This window comes from Sorex fumeus, unplaced genomic scaffold (assembly GCF_029834395.1).
Source record: "Sorex fumeus unplaced genomic scaffold, SorFum_2.1 ptg000003l, whole genome shotgun sequence".
NCBI lineage: Eukaryota > Metazoa > Chordata > Mammalia > Eulipotyphla > Soricidae > Sorex > Sorex fumeus.
This window is the reverse complement of record NW_026606060.1, coordinates 12848005-12869084: the sequence shown is the minus strand read 5'-3', so window position 1 is coordinate 12869084 and position 21080 is coordinate 12848005. Positions and strand designations below refer to the sequence as shown.

Sequence of the window (21080 nt, the reverse complement as noted above, 5' to 3'; positions counted from 1 at the left end):
TAGCTTGCCGGGCTCGAACTCGGGTCGGCCACGTTATACAGACCTGACTGCATAATTATTAACACAAATTAAAAGATAAATGAAGGCAAATTAAATGATCAGAAAATGTGTTTATTTAATAGCAGAGGAAATATAATTCAGAGATATATGTTGAGCTAGCTATAGGCAACTCTCTGAGAGACTGAGGCAGGGTGTATTTATGGGCAGAGTACACAGTAGTTGCAAACAGTATGACCAGTGTCAACACTTGAGGATGAAGAGAGATTTTTGAGAGATGTACGCTGGTCAAGAGATAAGGATTGGCTTTCTAACTATCAGGCTGCTAGAAAGAAACAGTGTCCTAATTTTTTAAACTACATTTCGTCCTCAAGGTACATTATCTAGATTGTTTTATAACTTCTGGTTTCATTTTAGTTTGAAATCCTTTCACTCTGTGGCCTTTCCAAGGAAGCCAATGCTCCCATTGTCTTTAACTCATTTCACTCTTTCTATTCTTCTATGAGACAGAGGAGGGTTGTTATCTTCTCTTGAACCCTCAGTACATCCCAAATACAAACTGGTCAAGAAAAGTATTTGAACAAATCACACAGCACAAAAAAATATACCATGCCTGAAAGACCTATGTTTTAGTCTGATCACCTTCTAAAGAGTTGTGGAATTCAATGTATCTCATTTGCAATTTCTAGGAATCAGTTTCTCATCTTTAAAATCTCAAGACACTATGTATTTTTCCAGTTTGTCATTCACGATCACGATCACGACCACCCTGTTGTTCGTCGATTGCCTCCAGTAGGTGCCAGTAATGTCTTCTTCGTCCTAGCCCTGAGTTTTTTTTTTTAAAAGTGCCATATTCAAGGCTTTTTCAGGGTTAGGAGAATGAGACCCATCATTGTTACTGGTATTGGCATATTGGGTATACCACGGGGAGTTTGCCAGACTCTGCCGTGTGGGCAGGTTACATTTGGTAGCCTGCCAGTTTGTCCAAAGTAGGAATGAGATGATAAGATGTCGCGTGGCCGCGAATGTGGCCACGCGCTTCCGGGAGCTGAGTGTGATAATCTCTGGATCCTGGCCATTGTTGGAGTTACAAGGCAGTTGGTGGGTGTAACTGTCTAGTTACTGGCAGGTCCAGTCCCAAACCGTGCAGGCTTGGAGATCTCAGCCCCGGGTCCCACACACCTGGGTTCCTCTGCCAGTTCTTTTATGCGTGAGGCTCATCCAAGTGTGTGGAGAGTGGTCCCAGCATGGCCTTGGCTGGGCCCCAGTGGTCTTCAGCTGTTGGGCCCTGGTGGAGACAGTCAGGCACAGGGTAGGAGACTCTGCTTTGTCCTCTCCCAGGAGCTGAGTGTGATAATCTCTGGATTCTGGCCATTGTTGGAATTACACGACAGTTGGTGGGTGTAACTGTCTAGTTATTGGCAGGTCCAGTCCCAAACCGTACAGGCTTGGAGATCTCAGCCCCGGGTCCCACACACCTGGGTTCCTCTGCCAGTGAATTGTCATTCACACTTAAAAAATTATATGACTATGAATATTGCTTTCTTATAAGCAGACATTATTTTTAGATCATATTAAGTTTTATGATGTCCAGTGCAGAATGATAAAAAGGATGCCACTGTAGAGAGATGTTATAAAACTATGAAATAAGTGATTCAGTACTGCTAATGAATGTCCTATTTTTAATCTAAAACTCTCCTAGAAAATAAAAAAGAAAGGCTATGAACAGACAATACTGTTAGGCAAGGAGGCGTGGAAAAGTATGTAAGTAATAAATATCATAATAGTTGTTGTCTGAATGAAAAAGGAAATGAAGGAAAAGCTGTACAGAGAGAAGCTGGATAGCAGAGTGTGCAATAAATTCAGACCAATTTCTTCCACGTGAAAGGAAAATATCAGGGTCTGTGCAAGATGAATATAAAGTTGAATCATTCAACAAATCAAGGGAGAGACATAGCTGCAACAATCTAATTCTACATCTTGAGGAATGAGCTGAAGACTATAATTCTATTTTACTGTATGGAAAATGAAAATTGAAGATTAAAAAAATAAACTCAAGGTATTAGTGGCATAAGTTTGATTAGGAAGAGAAGAGAAAAAGAGGAGGTAGGTATGGATAGGGTAGAAAAATCACATTATTAGTCACAAAATTTTTTTAGTAATAGAACTGTTTCTAAACATCTAGAATACTTAAAAAAACTGACAAGATACAATTAAATTATGGAGACAAAAACATCATTTTGGGGACCACACCCAGCTGTGCACAGAGGCTATTTCTGATTCTATGTTCATGTGTAAGATATAGTGGTTCACTGTCCAAAGCACTATACAAATTTAATGTGGTCCCTATCAGGATACCCATGACATTTTTCAAATAAATAGACAAAACACTCCTAAAATTCATATGGAACAATAAACCCCATCAATAGTGAAAGCAATCCTTGGGAATAAGAAAATGGGTGGCTTCATTTTCCCCAACTTCAAACTATATTACAAAGCAGTAGTAATTAAAACAGCATATTGGGCTAGAAACAGACCTGCAGACCAATGGGACAGAGTTGAATATCCTGTCACAGACCCTCAATCTTTGAGAAAGGAGAAAGTAATATGAAGTGGAACAAGAAAAGCCTCTTCAACAAGTGGTACTGGGAAAACTGGATAACTACTGCAAAAATATGAACTCTGACCTCTGTCTAATGCCAGGCACAAAAGTCAGATCAAAGTGGATTAAAGATCTCAATATCTGACATGAATCCATAAGGTACATAGAGGAAAATGTAGGCAGAACTCTCCATGATACTGAAGTTAAAAGCATCTTTAAGGATAATACAGCACTGACCATGCAAGTGGAAGCAAACATAAACAAATGGGACTACATCAAACTAAGAAGCTTCTGCACTTCAAAAGAAATAATGACCACAATACAGAAAAAGTCCACCGAATGGGAAAGAATTTTTACCCAATACCCATCTGATAAGGGATTAATATCCAGGATATATAAAATTCTATTAAAATTGTACAAGAAAAAACCTCCAACCCCACAAAAAATGGGGAGAAGTAATGAACAGAAATTTTCTCAATAAAGGAATACAAGTGGCCAAAAGGCACATGAAAAAATGCTCCAGACGGCTAGTCATCAGGGAGATGCAAATCAACACAACAATGAGATATCATCTCACACCACAGAGACTGGCACACATTCAAAAGCACAAAAACAACCAGTGTTGGCGTGGATGTGGGGATAAAGGGACTCTCTTTCACGGTGGGTGGGAATGCAGACTGGTCTAGCCTTTCTGGAAAACAATATAGACAGTCCTTCAAAAACTAGAAATTGAGTTTCCATATGACCCCACAATACCACTTCTGGGAATATATCCCGAGGATGCAAAAAAATCGCAGTAGAAACCACATATGTACCTATATGTTCACTGCAGCATTGTTGACAATAGCCAAAATCTGGAAACAAACCAAGTGCCCTAGAACAGATAACTGGTTAAAGAAACTTTGGTACATCTACACAATGAAATACTATGCAGCTGTTAGGAGAGATAAAGTCATTAAATTTGCTTATAAATGGATAGACATGGAGAGTATCATGCTAAGTGAAATGAGTCAGAAAGAAAAGTACAGACTAGAAGGACTGCACTCATTTGTGGAGTATAGAATAACATAACATGAGGCTGACACCCAAGGACAGTCAAGACAAGAGCCAGGAGGATTGTTCCTGCCAGCTGCAAGCCTGCCTCATGAACATAGGGGAGAAGGCAGCTGGAATAGAGAAGGGATCACCAAGAAAATGATGGCTGGAGGAATCGGTAGGGGTGGGAGATATGTGCTGAAGGCAGATAATGGACCAAACATGATAAACTCTCAGTGTCTATGTTGCAAACCATAATGCCCAAATGTAGAGACAAAGTATGGGGAATATTGTCTGCCATGGAGGCAGGGTGAGGGTGGGAAAGGGAGGTTATACTGGAGATACTGGTGGTGGGGAATGTACACTGGTGGAGGGATGGATGTTTGATCATTGTGTGATTGTAACCCAAATATGAAAGCTTGTAACTATCTCATGGTGATACAATAATAAAAAAAAAGATGTAGTGTTCCTCTGGTGAATCACATATAGTGTCAGAGATTAAAATAGACTAAAATTGAGGGTGATGAGAAGCAAGGAAAGCATCTTAACATCTGTATCTTATTATTTTTTCTAAAGTTTTAGATGACTTTAATGAATAATTATTTTAAAGAAAATAGCTCCTCCAATCATTAGAAGTCTTTTTAAAATATCATGACCTTGGCTCCAGGAGCACAAGGACTTAATGCAGAGATCTGCAGCTTGAGGCAGAAAAGTGAATGGACTATGCCTTAATCCACACCACCATGCCTGCCCAGAGGGGAAAGGGTATTGCTCCCTTCCGCCTTTTTCCCTCTGGAAAGCAAGATAGCAGCTGACTCGGAGCCTTTTTGCAAAGTCAGGTATGAGCCGGTCGTGATGGGGTGACTGAAACCTCATGGGAAAGGGGGTGTTCCCAGCTCCTCCTTCATGCCCTACCAAGGTCACGAGTTGCCCCCTATGAGGGGCTCTCTGGCACAGCCATGGCTCCAGAGCCACAGAAACCAATCTCATAATTATCTGACTCTCGGCAGAAATACTTCCAGGCTTAAGAAGTAAAATACCAGATATCCAAAATCGCACAGCCGAAATAGTGGCCACGCGACATCATTTTGTTCTTCTAACCAGCTGTAGAAAACAAATTATTTCACAATGCCTTTTCAGCAGGTCTGATTTTGGGGTTTAAACTCTAAATAATAATGGTGCATCTTTTGTCAAAACAATGAATCTAATCAAAGTAGAGTGTTAACTAGAATTCATCTGTCTCACAGGCATTGGGAGGGTTGGGAGGGGAGGTTTACTGGGGTTCTTGGTGGTGAAAAATAAGTACTGGTGAAGGGAAATATGTTTGATGACTGCATGATCAAGACTTAAACCTGAAATCTTTGTAACTTTTCCCACAGCGATTCAATAAAAGAAAAGAAAGAAAAAAAAAAGAAAAGAAAATATCATGACCTTATTGGAATAGAAGATAAAGATTTAAAATCAAAGTAAAAAACATAAAGGAGTTATACAGACCTAAGCTCCATTAGGAGATCTGAGGTGATTAATACCAAGAAATATTATTTCAGAATTTACATGTTTTAGCTGCAAAGCTGCAATGGATTTACAAGACTGTAAATGCGTACGTTTTAGGGGCATATATTACCACATCACACCTAATACTAAAGTGCCTATCTCTCCATCTCTAACCATAAGACCTTCCCATTCACACCCTGCCCTGCTACCTGAGTAACCTCAATTCTGTTGTAAGCATCTAAGGGTTTGTTTTACTTATTTAGGCATTGGCTATATATAACCTTTCTTTGTTTCTGCATGTGCTACCTATATGTGAGAACATTCGGTATTTGGTATTTGTCCCTTCTGATTTATCTCACTTAAAGTCCATGTTGGAACAAAATGAAAGATTTCACCTTTTTTAGGACTGTTAAAAAATAGATGTTCATTATGTACAGACACCATATTTTCTTTATCCACTTATCTGCTACTGGGCACATGGGTTGTTTCAGATCTTGATTACTGTAAATAGTGCTGCAATGAACAAGGGCAGACAAGTACCTTCTGAAATTGTTTTATTTTTGTTCTGAAGACAGACACTAAAGGGGTGGAAACACGGAAGTTCTATTTTTAATTTTTTGATAGTCTCCATACTGATCTCCATAGGGACTAAATCAATGTATAATTACACGAACAGTGAATAAGTTTCTGTTTTCAAAAGTAGGTTTGACGAGAGAAACCCATTAATGATGAGCCACCTTGCTTTCATTCTCTTGAGGAAAACAAAACACTCTGGAGTTCTGAGATTACTGCACCAAGAAGAACAATGCTGGCTATGCAGACTCTTTGGCATTGAAAGGAACATTAACTATAATAGTCACATTTATGTTTTAAACATATTTTAAATTTATTAGGTAATACAGAGATGACTTGTTATTTCGATGAAACCCACAGAGAATAGGTCAACAATTTTATTGTGACATTTAAGAAATTACGAAACCAGTAAGTTCAGAAAGCTCACAATCGGATGTAAACCAATTAGATTTTCATTTGTTCCGGTACTAAAATACAAGGTTTGAATGGCTGTAAATATTTAATACTTTTGACCTTTGAGCTATTAAATACTTCTATTTGAATCTGCACACATGAATTCTAATATTTATAAGTAGCAGCAAAATGCAGATTACTCAAATAATCTTATAAGGTTTTTAAAAAAGAAAATGTTGTTTAAACAATTTTTGCTTTAGAAAGACTCAGAAGATTTCAAATTTCATTCAAACTATGAGAGCTTGTTGTGTCAAAAGAGAAATTGTTCAATAATATGCATATGCTAACATAGTCTAAGTTATATTTAGATATTCGAAAGAGAAGACCAGATCTTCGTAACAGCACTACCAAATCTGAATTGTTGACTAAAAATTATTTTGTAAGGTGCCTGGGGCTACACTCAGCAATACTCACTGTTTAGATATGGCCCCAGTGATTGACCCAGAACTGATAATAGGGACTGACAGTGGTGGGAGCCAGTGGAAGCATCACTATGGTACTTGAGGTCTCCAGATCTATAGATAATGATGCTCAGGATTACTATATAATAATTACTATTATATCCAGTGCTTCCCACATAGTAAGGGTCTGTCCTATAACGTGAGCTCTCTCTCAAACCTCTTATAGTATTTTTACTTATAATTTCAAAGAAACCATGCCAACAAATGATTAGACCAGTAAGAGTATCCATGCACATGATAAACATAAACCTGAAAGATGGATTTGACTGAACATGAAATAATTATCTAAATACTTGTTTATAATTTCTAGACTCTTGATGCATCTTCTGTTTATAAACAACCATGCCTTTAGAAGCAACTGATTTTCTTTTTTCTTTTTCTTTCTTTCTTTCTTTCTTTCTTTCTCTCTTTCTTTCTCTCTTTCCTTCTTTTTTATGAAGCAAGATAGTTTTTATTGAAAATTATTTAGTAAAATGTGGGAACAAGATAAGAAGTTAGTGCTCAAGAAAGAACTCATGCTTTTCCAGAGTGGAACTAGGCAAGCGAAGAAACACATACAAGTAAACATTCAAAGGAAAACACAGATTTGAAAAGAGAGCCTAATTTTCTGATTTTTAATTTCTCAATTTGTTTTTCTTAATTTTCTCAAATTCATTTATTTTGGCATGAATCTAATTCTTAAAACTTTTCAGATCAGATGGGTCTAATATCATTATTCGATAAACCTGAAACAAAATGAAATGACTGACTGTAAAATTGTTTCAACCTCTGAAAGTTACTCCAGAGTATGAGACCACATGTATTCAAGACAATAAAGATAGCCTGGGTTACATCAAGATGTGTCAGCATCGGGGCTACTTTAGCATAAGTTTCAGAGTATGTCTGAACTTTCCATAGTAAAATTACATGGAATACATGATCACCAAACGTGGAACTCCACTTTCTGGTCAAGGTAGGGTACTGGGAACAGGAATGAAAGAAAACACAGAAGAGAAATAAGGCATCTTCCACTGTAATATCACTGTCACTGTCCTCCCATTGTTCATCAATTTTCTTGAGCAGGCCCAGTAACATCTCCATTATGTTAAAAATGTTTAATAACTTAATCATAAAGATCTGCATGTTGCAATGATTCTTCATGTACCTGTTCTACCTATGTTATACTGCACAATAAAAAAAATGAAAGAAAGGACTCCTCCAACCGAAATAAAGGAACTGCTGTTACCAGAGGGGGTGATCATTGAAATGGATTCCTCAAAAAGATGAGGAGAAGGGATCAGGAGCTCCAGAGTGAATTTTAAGAGGTGTTGTGGCTCTATGGAACTATGCTCAGAGATCACTTCTGGTTTTCTCAAGGAACATTTGAAGTGCTGAGGATTGAAGCAGGATCAGTTCAATGCAAGGCAAGTGCCATATCTGCTGTACAACTTTCCCACCCCACTGCTCTATAATTTAAACAGACACCTATTAACAGTCCCAGTGATTAAGCAGTTTGACGATATTACCGTAAATTATAGAGAAGCCACCCACTATTCAGTTTACCATATAGTACATGTCACTGCAGAGGGACAAGTTTTAGAGCTTTTTATTTGGATGCATGATCAAGATACAGTGTGGTTTAGTAGTCTTTTGCCTTGCCTCATTTATATTATTTTTGAAAATCCTATCTAAAAGCAAGTCCATTCAGGGTAAGATTCAGATGAGTCCAATGACACGGAAGACAGCCTGGGTTGCTGACACATATCATAATTAGGCCTACTTCAGCAAATCAACAACGTCCAGAACACCATATTGTGTTGTTATTTAAGATTTTTATATCAAATGCTTTATTGATTAAACTGCAGATTTAGCAGAAATGAAAAACTTGATTACCAGGTTCTTTTACACTTATTAGTGTAAGATGCTTCCTTTTATTCATGCTTGATAAGACGTTTTAATGAATTTCCCTTTGTTAAAAGCATGCAGTTTTTAAAATAAAAATAATTTAGAATTAGAATAATGAAATATTGCTTATAATTACAAACATCATATAGCTCAAAGATCTGGAGATGATCCTTTGCATTTAGAGGGCTTGGATTTGATCACAATTGCACATGGTCACCCAAGCATTTCTAAACAGGGATTTGGAGAAACTCCTGAGCACCCTTTGAAAGTGGCCCCCAAATAAAAACAAATCAAAATGGCTTCCACTTACAAAGCATCTGTTAGAAAACCCAAATAACCTCATTTGTTACCTAGCAATAAAAAAGTACATTTATGGCTTGTTCTTCAAGCCCTTGTTCTCCCTTGAACATGTCTCACTTGCTTGTCTCTCTGTTTCTTTGCTTGCCTATTTCTACTCTGGAGGAGCAAGTGTTCTCTCTTCAGCATGTACCTCTCTCCCCCCACATCTTTCTAAATAAGTTTTAATAGAAACTATCTTACTTCACAAGACAAAGAAGGAGGAGGAAGAGGAGGAAAAGGAAAAGGAGATAAAAGGATGGAGGAAGTGGAAGGAGGAAGAAGGAACAAGGAGGAGGAGGAAGAAGAGAAAAAAGAAGGAAGGAGAGAGAAGAATGAGGAGGAGGAGAAGGAGAAGGAGGAAGAGGAGGAAGAATTAAGGAAGAAGGAAGAAGAAAAAGGAGGAGGAGGAGAGGAGGAGGAAGAGAAGGAAGGAGAAAGAAGAAAGAAAAAGAGGAGGAGGAGGAGGAAAACTATTACTATGATGAAGACTATAGTTGACAATGTTGATGATAATAAGTCAATGCCTTATTTTATACATTGTGGTTATAACTCTGGTGCTAAACAGTTTACATGCAGCTTTGCAATCCTTTTTCCAAAACAGAAAATACATGTATGACTAGCTCATTCAACTTGGGAAAACATTGATTCAAAATAGGATAAGTGATTTGTCTATGAGAACTGCTATGCTGGAATGTGGGCCAGGGGGCTTTGTAGAGCTGTCTCCCACCAGCTGCCATAAGCTTTACTTGCTGTACTTGCCCTCCAGCCCACTTTCTTTTCATACGCTAACAAGCAGAGCTGGGCACCAATACATATATGTGCATTATATACTCTTTGGGAATTTCTCTAGCCTCTGACCTTTCATTTTCCCAGGGGTCCTATTTTTTGCTGCATTATATATCCTCCAAGCCTCTTTAAATCTATCCTCTCAAAGGCAAGAATAGCTTTACTTAGGTTGACAAGTTTTGATCACAATAAATGGTATTTAAAAAAAGTCCTGAATTGGCAATCTCCTAAACTAGATTTATTATGTTGTTTATACAGATGTATAATTTATAGCTTTCTGCAGTTCAGTTTAAGAATATTCCAGCATCCACCGTGTCATTCTAACCACCTTTGCTAAGTCCATCAGTAAACAAGACTATTGCATGTTTCTTGAGTGCAATGTTCATCTCAGTGAATCTATGTAGACACGCTGGTTCATCAATTATGTCAAATACACCATAATAAAGCTATATAATAGATGAAACTGGATGTAGCATATATGAGAAACTCTGAGCATTCTGTGCTAAACTTCTATAAATCTAAAAAAATTTAGAGAAAGTACTGGGTGTTAACTTCCTTCACTTGCCTCTTCTACCTTTTTAAAAATATTTTTTAAACTAGAATTTAGTTAATATGACCTTTTTCCTTTTTTCCATTTGGTTCGTTCTTTGATGAGATAATCGGAAATTGCTGGAGGCTGGGGCTGGAGAGATAGGACAGCAGATAAGGCACTTGCCTTGCATGTAGCGAACCCCAGCATCCCATATGGTCCCCTGAGCATCACCAGGAGTAATTCCTGAGTGTAGAGCTAGGAGTAATTCCTGAGCATTGTCGGATGTGGCCCAAACTCCCCCACCTACTTCCCCCCAAAATTCCCCACAGCCAGAGAGATAGTTAAGTGGGTAAGGCCTTGCTTGTGGCAGACCTGGACTTCATCCCACCAGTGTCCCATATGTTCCCCACAGTACTACCAGGAGTGGTTCCTCAGTCCAAGCCAAGAGCAACCCCCAAGCATCACTGGGTGTAGCCCAAAAATAAAACCAAAAACTGCTGGAAGAATTTGTATGAGTCTTTTTTTTTTATCATCGAGCTGCTATTTTATGGTCCCAAACTTCTACTGAACCAATTATTATTCCTCAGTCACCAAGCTTTTAAGAATTAAATAGCAAGATAGCAAGAGTTTTATTATAAGAAAGTGTTTTGCTTTTTTCCTAGTGAGGCTCAAGGGTCCATAGGTATAGAACACAGGTTAGCTATGTGCAAGGCAAATTCCCTACCTGCTGCATTATTGCTCCAACCCCTATAATGAAGACAGAGCCAGGCAAGCTACCAAGAGTATCTCACCTGCAAGGCAAAGCCTGGCAAGCTCCCTGTGATGTATTCGATATGCCAAACACAGTAACAACAAGTCTCACAATGGAGACGTTACTGGGCCTGATCAAGCAAATAGATGAATGGGAGGACAGTGTTACAGTGCTATTTTGGATGGAGGTGGTTGAATAACATCTGACAATGCTCAGGATCACTCCTGGCTCTCCATACACAGATCACTCCTCGTGATGCTCAGAGGACCATAAGTGATGCCAGGGATCAAACCTAGGTGGGCCATTGGCAGGGAAAGTGCCCTCTCTCTCTGGCCCTGAAAGTATTATTATTATTATTATTATTATTATTATTATTATTATTATTATTATATTGTTTTGCTTTTTTGGGTCACACCTGATGATGCTCAGGGGTCACTCCTTGCTCTGCACTCAGGAATTATTCATGGTGGTGCTGAGGGTACCATATGGGATGCTGGGAATTGAACCCGGGTCAGCCGCGTGCAAGGCAAAAGCCCTACCCACTGTGCTATCGCTCCAGGCCCTGTAAGTATTATTTTTTAAAAATGACACATTGTTAAGGGGTTCTGTGTATAAATGAATTTTAAAATCATCAGAGTACACATCTAGGATTGAGTGACTTGTTAATATGGTAATTCTATGTTGAATTTTGTTTTTTAAAATTAAAATGCAGTGTCTTCTAAGTGGCTGTACTCTTTTGCATCTGAATGAATAAAAGTTCTTGTTATTCTAAATCATAATCAGCATTTGATATTGCCAATGTGTTGGATTTTATGGTCTAGTAGACATAGAGTGAAATCTTTTTGGCATTTAACATTGCATTCACCTAACGATTAATGATGCTAAATATTTTTCACATCTTTTCTGCCATTTCCGTACCTTCTTTCATGATGTATCTTTTCAGGGTTTTGTTTTCTTTTGTCTGCTTTCTCTTTTGCCTATTTCCGAGTCTTATTCCTCTAATTATCATTCAATTGTAAGAGTCATTTATAGATTTTGAATATAAATCTTTTTTGGGGGGGTGGATGGGTGGGTCAACAGTTACTGCTCAGGGGCTACTCCATAATAGCTGCCCTGGTGGTTCAACCCAGACCACAGTGCAGAGATCAAACCTGGGTCCCCTACACATAAAGCACATGTTTCCACAGGCTTAGCTCTCTCCAGCCCTAAACATAAAATCTTTCATCAAATATTCAACTTACATTTTTTTCTCCCAGTCTACGGCTTTACTTCACTATATGAATTATCATTCAGAGAAAAAGCTTTTAATTTTAATTTTAAATTAATAATTTTATCTTTCCTATGTCATCTTTTATTATGTTTGTATATAACAGGGCTGGAGTGATAGCCCAGCAGGTAGGGCATTTGCTTTGCATGCGGCCGACCCGGGTTCAATTCCTCCATCGCTCTTGGAGCCTAGCAAACTACGGAGAGTATCTCGCCCACATGGCAGAGCCTGGCAAGCTCCCTGTGGCGTATTCAATATGCCAAAAACAGTAACAACAAGTCTCACAATGGAGATGTTACTGGAGCCCGCTCAAGCAAATTGATGAACAATGGGAGGACAGTGCAGTGTTACAGTGTATATAACATTGTTTTGGCCTGAAATGATCACCCTTGTTAATTTTTTCTTATTATTGTCTATCTCATCTCAGAAACTAAGGAGGACACACATAAATCTATATATATATTTTTTAAATTATGCAATCTATAGTCCCAGGATCCAAAATAGAAGATTCTTTATAAAGATTTGTTAATTCATCATTTAACAGATATTTGATCGTCAATGTAATATTATATAAAATAGTGCTTTAAATAAATAATGAATGATTTGAGAGAATATACATAAAACGTCTTTCAATAGAGCAGATAATCAATAAATGTGCTTAATAAAAGATTACAGTACTTTCCAAACCATCAGCCCCAGAAAGAGTGGTCTAATGCAATAACTATTGGCCATTATTCATCAATATTTTGTAGGGTGCCAGGTTAACATAAGATCATTCTGAGAACTCAGTTAGTTCAAACTTTGGACTACAAATAGATTTTATTTAAAAAAAAACTTTGCAATAGTTATCATTACTGCAAAGATTAAGAATTGCATTAAGACAAAGCCACATTCATGTGGAATTTATACTTACACATTATGCCTCATGATATTTTCATATACAATGTTTACTATCATAGTGTTTATCTCTAGGAAATTTACATTTTTTAAACTTCTGAAAACAAATACAATTTTGCAATAGCATCTTTCTCAATGGGAAAAAATAAAAATTAACTCAAGATAATGACTATTATGGTATAATAAACTAGGATCAGAGAGATACTACTGGGTTAAGAAACTTTCCTTCATCCACCAACTCTGATTCAATTCCTGGCACCACATCCCTGAGCACCATTAAGAGTGATTCCTGAGCACAAAGTCAAGAATAAACCCTGAGTTCCACCAGATACGGGCCCCAAACTAACAAAAATTACAATAAATTTAGGGTGTTAGTGCTTACTGAATTTTGGAAATATAAGATTCACTTGAGGCACTATCTGGAAATAAAATTTCCTAGCATTACCCCAGCCCTAGTGAATGTACAATTGTGGTGAGGTTTGATAACTCAAAACTTTATGGTATCTCCAATCTGCACCTAGATAATTCTGCAACAGGCGGCCTGTGAACTTCACAGACTTCTGATAAAAAAAAAATCCTGCACAAAGAAGGAGGAGGTGCCTTGAGAAGTCAGTAAGCAACATGGATAATCATCTGCATAAGTCCACTTGTTAGAGTCCGGAGTTGACCACCCCTCAAGAACAGAGGAGAGAAAATCACATAGTGAGATTTATTGCTCCATCGAGTTGGGGTCCAAGTATCTACCCAGCACAGTGAGTTTCCATGAGGACCCCGAAGACTAAAATAGCAAGTTCCTATACTTCCATTTTGGCAAGTAAGCATTTCTCAACAATTTTCATTCTAACAGGTGTGCATTACTCAACTACTTTCACTATGTATAAAGTACATATCTATTTTTTTTTCCTTTTCTTGGTCTGCATCACCCAGCCCACTCCCTGGCAATTACATCCCAGAGGTCTAACCTCATTCCAGGGACCTAATCTTTGATCATTAGTTGTTCTGTTTTAACAGTTTTGCAACCCTCCACCCCGTTTACCAGGAATGAGTTAGTTTCTTGTTCTTGGAAGAGGCCTAGACCACTCAAAGGTCATACAACCTGTAATAGCAGTTCTTCAGCTGAACTGGCCCCAACACACTCAGCTACTCACAACTTGAGGAAATGCCCAACTCCAAGGTTTACCCTTAACTCACCTAATGAGCATGGATTATGGTATTTGAATAATATCAGCACCCTCAATTTTAACATGATTATAACAACCTGAAATAAAGTAATAAAACTAAATTAATGAAAATAAAATATAAAACATATAGTCAGGCAGCAGCATAGAAGCAACACAGAAAAGGAAGGTCATCTCAGAGCCTCAAGCAGTCAGAAGTAGACTAGCAAGGGCAGAACAGAAGAGTTTTTTGAGAAAAAGGGCAAGGGCAGAACAGATGAGTTTTTTTGAGAAAAAGGGAAAGCAGAGAAGTGGCAGAATAATCGCCTAAAACACCAGGAGGCTGAATTCAGTGGAATGTGCTGCCAAGGAGGATGGGCTCTCCCCCTCTCTGTGTTGCTTTACATATAAATGCCAGCAGCAGCTGCACTTGCATATAAATGCCAGTTACAGAGTAGGGTCCAGATTGAGAGCAATAGAAACTTCTACCCAGGAAAATGGCCTCTGATCAGTCTCAGACAGAGATTGTGTTGGGGACTCAACTCAGCATCAATCAATATCAGTCAAAATCCGTTGGACCTATTCACTCTAACACTACTTTCGAACACCAGAGAGTGATATGAAGGAGAAAGTCACCAGGTCAGGAGAAGCAAATGTTTGAGTCCCCTCAGAGAGATAAAGCTCTCTCTCTCCTCTGTTAGTTCTTTGCCATCTTATCCAGCCTGCATTACCTCACTGCCCACTGGCTCCTTGATACATATTGACTGGCTTAAGAAAATTACAAGAAAATTATAATGGGACTAGTTCATATCACCTTTTCACTTCACATCTGAGATTGTGTCAAGGCAAAGGGAAGCCTGAATGACTAGGGCGTGATTTAACATCTTTTTGACATAAGAAATTGTTCCCATAATTTCTTCCTACCCCTTTAAGTCTTGTTGGAACAAGTATTTTTAAATAAATTTGTTATATGCCTGCCAGGGAGACAGGCTGAGGTGTGGAAGTAACCTGGGAGTATTAGTCAAGTGAGGGGACAGTGGTTGTAAGATTGATGTTGGAATACTCTAGCCTAAAATAACCCTATTATGAACAACTTTGTAAATCACAGTATTTTAAATTCTAAAAAAAAAGTTTTTTTAAGTTTAAAAAAATTAGGAAGTGACCTGTTTCACTGCCAAAGTCAGCAACTACACCACACCCCAAATGCTGCCGCTATGCCTACAGCCAGACTTCACTGTCTCACAACTGAGCTCTGCAGAGACGCCAAACTGCCAAATATTTCAGGTAAATTGGGTTTGGGGGCTATTTCTTTTTGGCTGAGAACTCTGGACCTTTTCGAAGTGGTGGTGAGAGATGACCACCCCCAGTGCACCTCCATATTGTGGAGAATCCAACAGTCACACACCGACATTTCACCATCTCAGCCATGAAAACTCATTTCCCAGTTAAATATTCTGGATTTTCTGGAGACCATGAATGTGATGTCTCCAAACTGTAGAATATTAATAATGAATGAGGTAGCCACAATTTCCCTTGCTAGTGAGTGAGAGAAGAAGCCTCAGTTTTCTCTTGCTAGATGCTTCATCTCACTCCCATCTACTTAACACATACTTTATCCCCAAGATCCTGTTTTAATATCCCAGGAGGACCATAAAGACAAACCAGTAACTTTCTTATATCCTCTGTAACACTTACCAATTGATAAGAACTGTAAAGATCCCAATTCCCACATAAAAGGGTGAACAAGAAGGGCCTTTACCTTCCTTACAAGTAACTTTCTTGCATCCACTGAAAGAATTGTCAATTGATAAGAAATTATATTGATCAGAATTGATCAGAGAGCTTTTTAAAAGGACTTACACAAAACCCTCTTACTTTTAACTTGGTCTTATACTAAGTTCCTTCCACTTGGGGAGCTCCTTTTCTTTTCTATTCTACTTTTCAATGAAGTTTTCTCTTTTTCAAATCTGAGTCTGAAAATCTATATTATTCAATATTTCCATTCTTAAAAATACTGAAAAACCTGAGCATCATCAATGAAAAGTGACCCCCGCTGTTCCTGCCTCACCTGCATCAATACCCCAGCGACAACACACCAGATTGAATGGGAATGTAACAGAAGCCAACTAAGCTCAATCAACAAAAATGTTAACACACAAAGTTCAACTGGCAACGCAGCTTAGAAAACTCTCAGACAAGAAATGAATGTTCCTTTGATGACATACAAAAAAATTCTAGAAATTTTCTTTTACTGAATTGCACTAGCCATTTAGTGGTAATAAGCAGGATAAAATAAATTATTTTGGGTCTGTTTACGGGAACAGGCTTGAGGGGTGATTGGGAAAATGAGGACAATGGTAGAGAGAAGGTCACAGTGGTGGTGAGATTTGGTTTGGAATATTGAATGCCTGGAACAAATGGATCATGAACGACTTTGTAAACCATGGTGTTTAAATAATGTGAGAGATAAAAAAAAAAAAAAGAAGTCACTGCTTTCAGTAACAGTATTGCAAACCAGTGCCTAAGAAGAAGAGAGGATGGGGCTGGAGTGATAGCACAGTGGGTAGGGTGTTTGCCCTGCACGCGGCCGACCCTGGTTCAATTCCCAGCATCCCATATGGTCTCCTGAGCTGCCAGGAGTAATTCCTGAGTGCAGAGCCGGGAGTAACCCCTGTGCATCGCCTGGTGTGACCCAAAAGGGGAGAGAGAGAGAGAGAGAGTATGTATGTCTGCCATTGAGGAAGGCTGGGGGGGTTGGAAGGGAAACTAGGGACATTGTGCTGGGAAATATACAGTGTGAAGGGATGGGTGTTGAGACATGGTCCATCTTAAACCCAATACAGTGATTCCATAAGAAAAAAAGTCACTTCTTTCATGTGTGCCTTTTTATCACTTAGCTCCATAATGCCCCAAAGCCGGGATGGAGTCCTATTCATCTTTGTCTACCCTCTAATCTAGTCCCTCTCTGTGGTTGGGCTATGGTTGCCCAAATCTATGGTTGCCCTAACAGAGAGAAGGCAATTAAAAAGCAAAGCTGAGTAACTGCTCCCAAGACAGTATGGAATAATCAAACGGGGAGATATAGAAACTAACTGCTGTGTTCTTTCATTATGAAATAGATCCCTTTAGTTTGCAAACATGAGGAAAAGTAACCTTCAAAGTAGTTTATGGATCAGCTTCATATCTAAGAAGATTTACTAGAAAACTATGTGGGCATTCTAGTCTTAGTAAATGTTGTTGCACACGAAATAAACAATTCAAATAAGCAACTCAGAAAATTAAAGCAAGTTATAAATTCGCCTTTTCAGTTGCATTCCAGGCATGATTATACTCACTGATATTCAATAAATAAAATGCTTTAGAAACATGAGTGCTACAATGATTACCAGTTGCAAACAAAAAAACATAAAAACATCTATAATGGTGGTTAAGTTTCATATCCACGGTCCACAAAACTCACCTATTTTTTTCATTCACAGTAACTGAGATCACTTGATACAATCTGCTGTTTTATCTAAAATATAAGAAACATTTTGGGGTACACAGTTTCTTCCTACTTCTTTCCTAGAAAAAATAAATGTCCCATTTGCATCACCTCATCTAACCAACTTAAGATTTTCCCCATCATATCTATAATTATTCTACCCTATTATTTAAACTGATAGAACTAAAATGTTTCTTATTTTAATTGAAAAAAAGAGGCAAACAAGCACCCAGTCATATTTCTTAGTTATTCTTAATGTGTTATCCAAATAATTCTCTTCATGCATTCTGTGACAATATTCCATCCTCATTCTGTAAAAAATGTCTGACTTATGCATTATTAACTTCTCACTACACGCCAGGCATTATGCCAGTATACAAAAAAATGCATAAAATAAAAACACACAATGCCAGGGAAAGAGTTCAAAGAACTGATCCTCACGTTAGAGACCTAAATTTGATCTCCAACATTGCATGATCCCCCAAATACCATCAAAGTGACCCAGACACTGAGTTAAAAGTAGCCTCCAACACTGCTGGGTAGAACTCCAAAACCAAACCATCAAAAAATAATAAAAAGGATTTCCTAACAGACTATCTATAAGGTAAAGAAATCTTTGTAGTATATAATACAATGATGACCACAGAAGGATAATTTCTGCCCATATCTTTTACTGCCTTACCTACTCTGCCATTCTAGTATATATTTCTTTTTTGAACTTATCTATTTTCTTTGAATGTAGGGCATTTGCCTTGCATGCGGTCAATCCGAGTTCGATTCCTCCACCCCTCTCAGAGAGCCCAGCAAGGTACTGAGAGTATCTAGCCCACACGGCAAAGCCTGGCAAGCTACAATAAGTCTCACAATTTGTTGTGAGATGCTACTGGTGCCCGCTCGAGCAAATCAATGAACAACAGGAGGACAGTGCTACAGGACAGTGCATAATTAAAAATGCACTTTTAAAAATCACCTGCACTGGGACAGATAGCAGAGACGTTTAGACACTTGCCTTGCAAGTGGCTGCAGCAGAGACAGTGATTTGAATCCCAGCACTGCTTCTGGTCCCAATCACCACAGAATAAGGTCCTGGAGCACTCTCAGGTGTAGCCTAGAAATTATTAATGATAGCTTTCTAACAAACTCTAGCATCCCTTCTCACCATTTAACTTCCATGATAACTGGCTTCCAGAATATTTTGAGTATGACAATATTCTAGAGCTAATATTGATTACCAACTCTTTTAAAAATTTTCTATTCAATTGGATCTAATAATTCAGTACTATATTACTACTTGGCACATTTCAGGACACATGTTCACTCTATAATTTTTTTTCTATATTCTAATTTCAATTTAACCATTCTCTGAAAAGTGAATCCCAATCTCTTTAACACTACTTGCAAGTGTTCAAATTATGTTCTGTTTAGAAGGCTTCATTTATCAACTTCAAAGATTTCCAATCATCACTTGTCCAAGCTCCATTCATATCATTAACTCTCTACTAGGCATCATCCCCCTTCCCCTTGTGGGCTGGAGTGCTAGCACAGCGGGTAGGGTGTTTGCCTTGCATGCAGCCAACATGGCTGACCCGAGTTCGATTCTTCTGCCCCTCTCGGAGAGCCCGGCAAGCTACCAGAGTATCTCGCCCGCACGGCAGAGCCTGGCAAGCTACCTGTGATGTATTCGATATGCCAAACACAGTAACAACAAGTCTCAAAATGGAGACATTACAGGGCCCGCTTGAGCAAAATCAATGAACAAGGGGAGGACAGTGACAGTGACAGGCATTCATCAATGTTTAAAATCAAACAGTCCTCTCTGCATACCCTTTCACTTCTTTAGACACCGAAATTAGTATATCTAGTATGCAAATTTGAAAAAGCTGGCATTTTTCCCTTAAAAAATAACAAGATCACATTTTGCAAGTGTCAGTGGCATGAAACATCACTTCCAGTCTCATTATGATTTCCATTACAATACACAGTCCTCAACATATCTTGCAGATTCTGGTTTCTCCGCCAAAATATGATAACACATAAGCAATCTCTGAGTCCAATCTTTCTCTTATTTAGTCAATTTTTCATTAGACTGTCAAATTAATCTTTCTATAATATCAATTAAATGTGTATGAGAATACTTCCTTCTTTCCTTCCTTCTTCATTTCACAAATGGACAAGTATTGTATGGATCACTGAGAATAGTTAAATAGTTAAACTCAGAGAAAAATAAGATAAAATAATAATCACAGGGACTTGAGAGCTTAGCAGGTATTAGGAATTGCTTTAATACATACAGATTTTTAGTTTTGCATGGTTGAAATATTTTGGGGATTGGCTTCTCAGCAATATGAACCACTTACCTATACATATAAAATATAAAGAGTACATAATTCTAAAGTATTCACCAAAAATACCTTAAAAATAAGAGAATAGTATTATGTCTAACTAATTACATAATTTGTCAAATTCATTGATATCTACAGAGCTAGATTACTTTTAGAAAATATGTGAACTGTAAACATCAATTTGGGAATTAGATCAAGCAGCAATAATTCTAATACATTCTTCTCTTGTCATTTTTAAAATGCTGGATTTTCAGTTACTGTATAATATTTACTTATCTAATCCTCCATAAAACCTGAGTTTGCCACAAGAATCGTGTTTTATTTTGTTTTTTTTATCCAAGAGAAAAGGACTTTAAGATTCTGAAGAAACAACAATCATGGAGTGTTTATAGCTGTGCTATACCACCTCATACCAACAACAAAAACAAACCTCTATTTTTCTGCACACTTCATTCCAGCTAACACAAAAAGAACAAGGGCAAATAGAGAAAATATATATATATATATATATATATATATATATATTATATAAACCCTATTTTTTGGGCAAGCATTAATTGTAAAGAAAAATCCATAATTTTTATATGTATAGATCATACATTATTACACATATATTACATATAGATTATGTATAATATATATTATATATATAAAATTGCTAGAGCGACAGCATAGCAGGTAGGGTGTTTGCCTTACATGTGGACAATCCCGGTTCGATTCCTCCATCCCACTCAGAGAGCCTGGCAAGCTACCCAGAGTATCCCGCCCACACAACAGAGTCTTGCAAACTCCCCATGGCGTATTCAATATGCTAGAAACAGTAACAACAAGACTCACAACTGAGATGTTACTGGTGGCCACTCAAGAAAATTGATGAACAATGGGAAGACAGTGATACAGTGCAGATTATATATAATCTGGGGGGATAGCAAGGCTGGAGCGATATCAGGGCTGCAGCAATAGCACAGTGGGTAAGGTGTTTGCCTTGCACGTGGCCGACATGGCTGACCTGGGTTCAATTCTTCC

General features: G+C 38.0%; 1 protein-coding gene across 4 annotated transcripts in view; it reads right to left on the bottom strand.

Annotated features, from left to right (window-relative positions):
* CTNNA2 (catenin alpha 2) overlaps positions 1 to 21080 on the bottom strand; it is a 1325246-nt gene that overhangs the window by 1028153 nt on the left and 276013 nt on the right. The gene's annotated exons all lie outside the window — the stretch shown is intronic.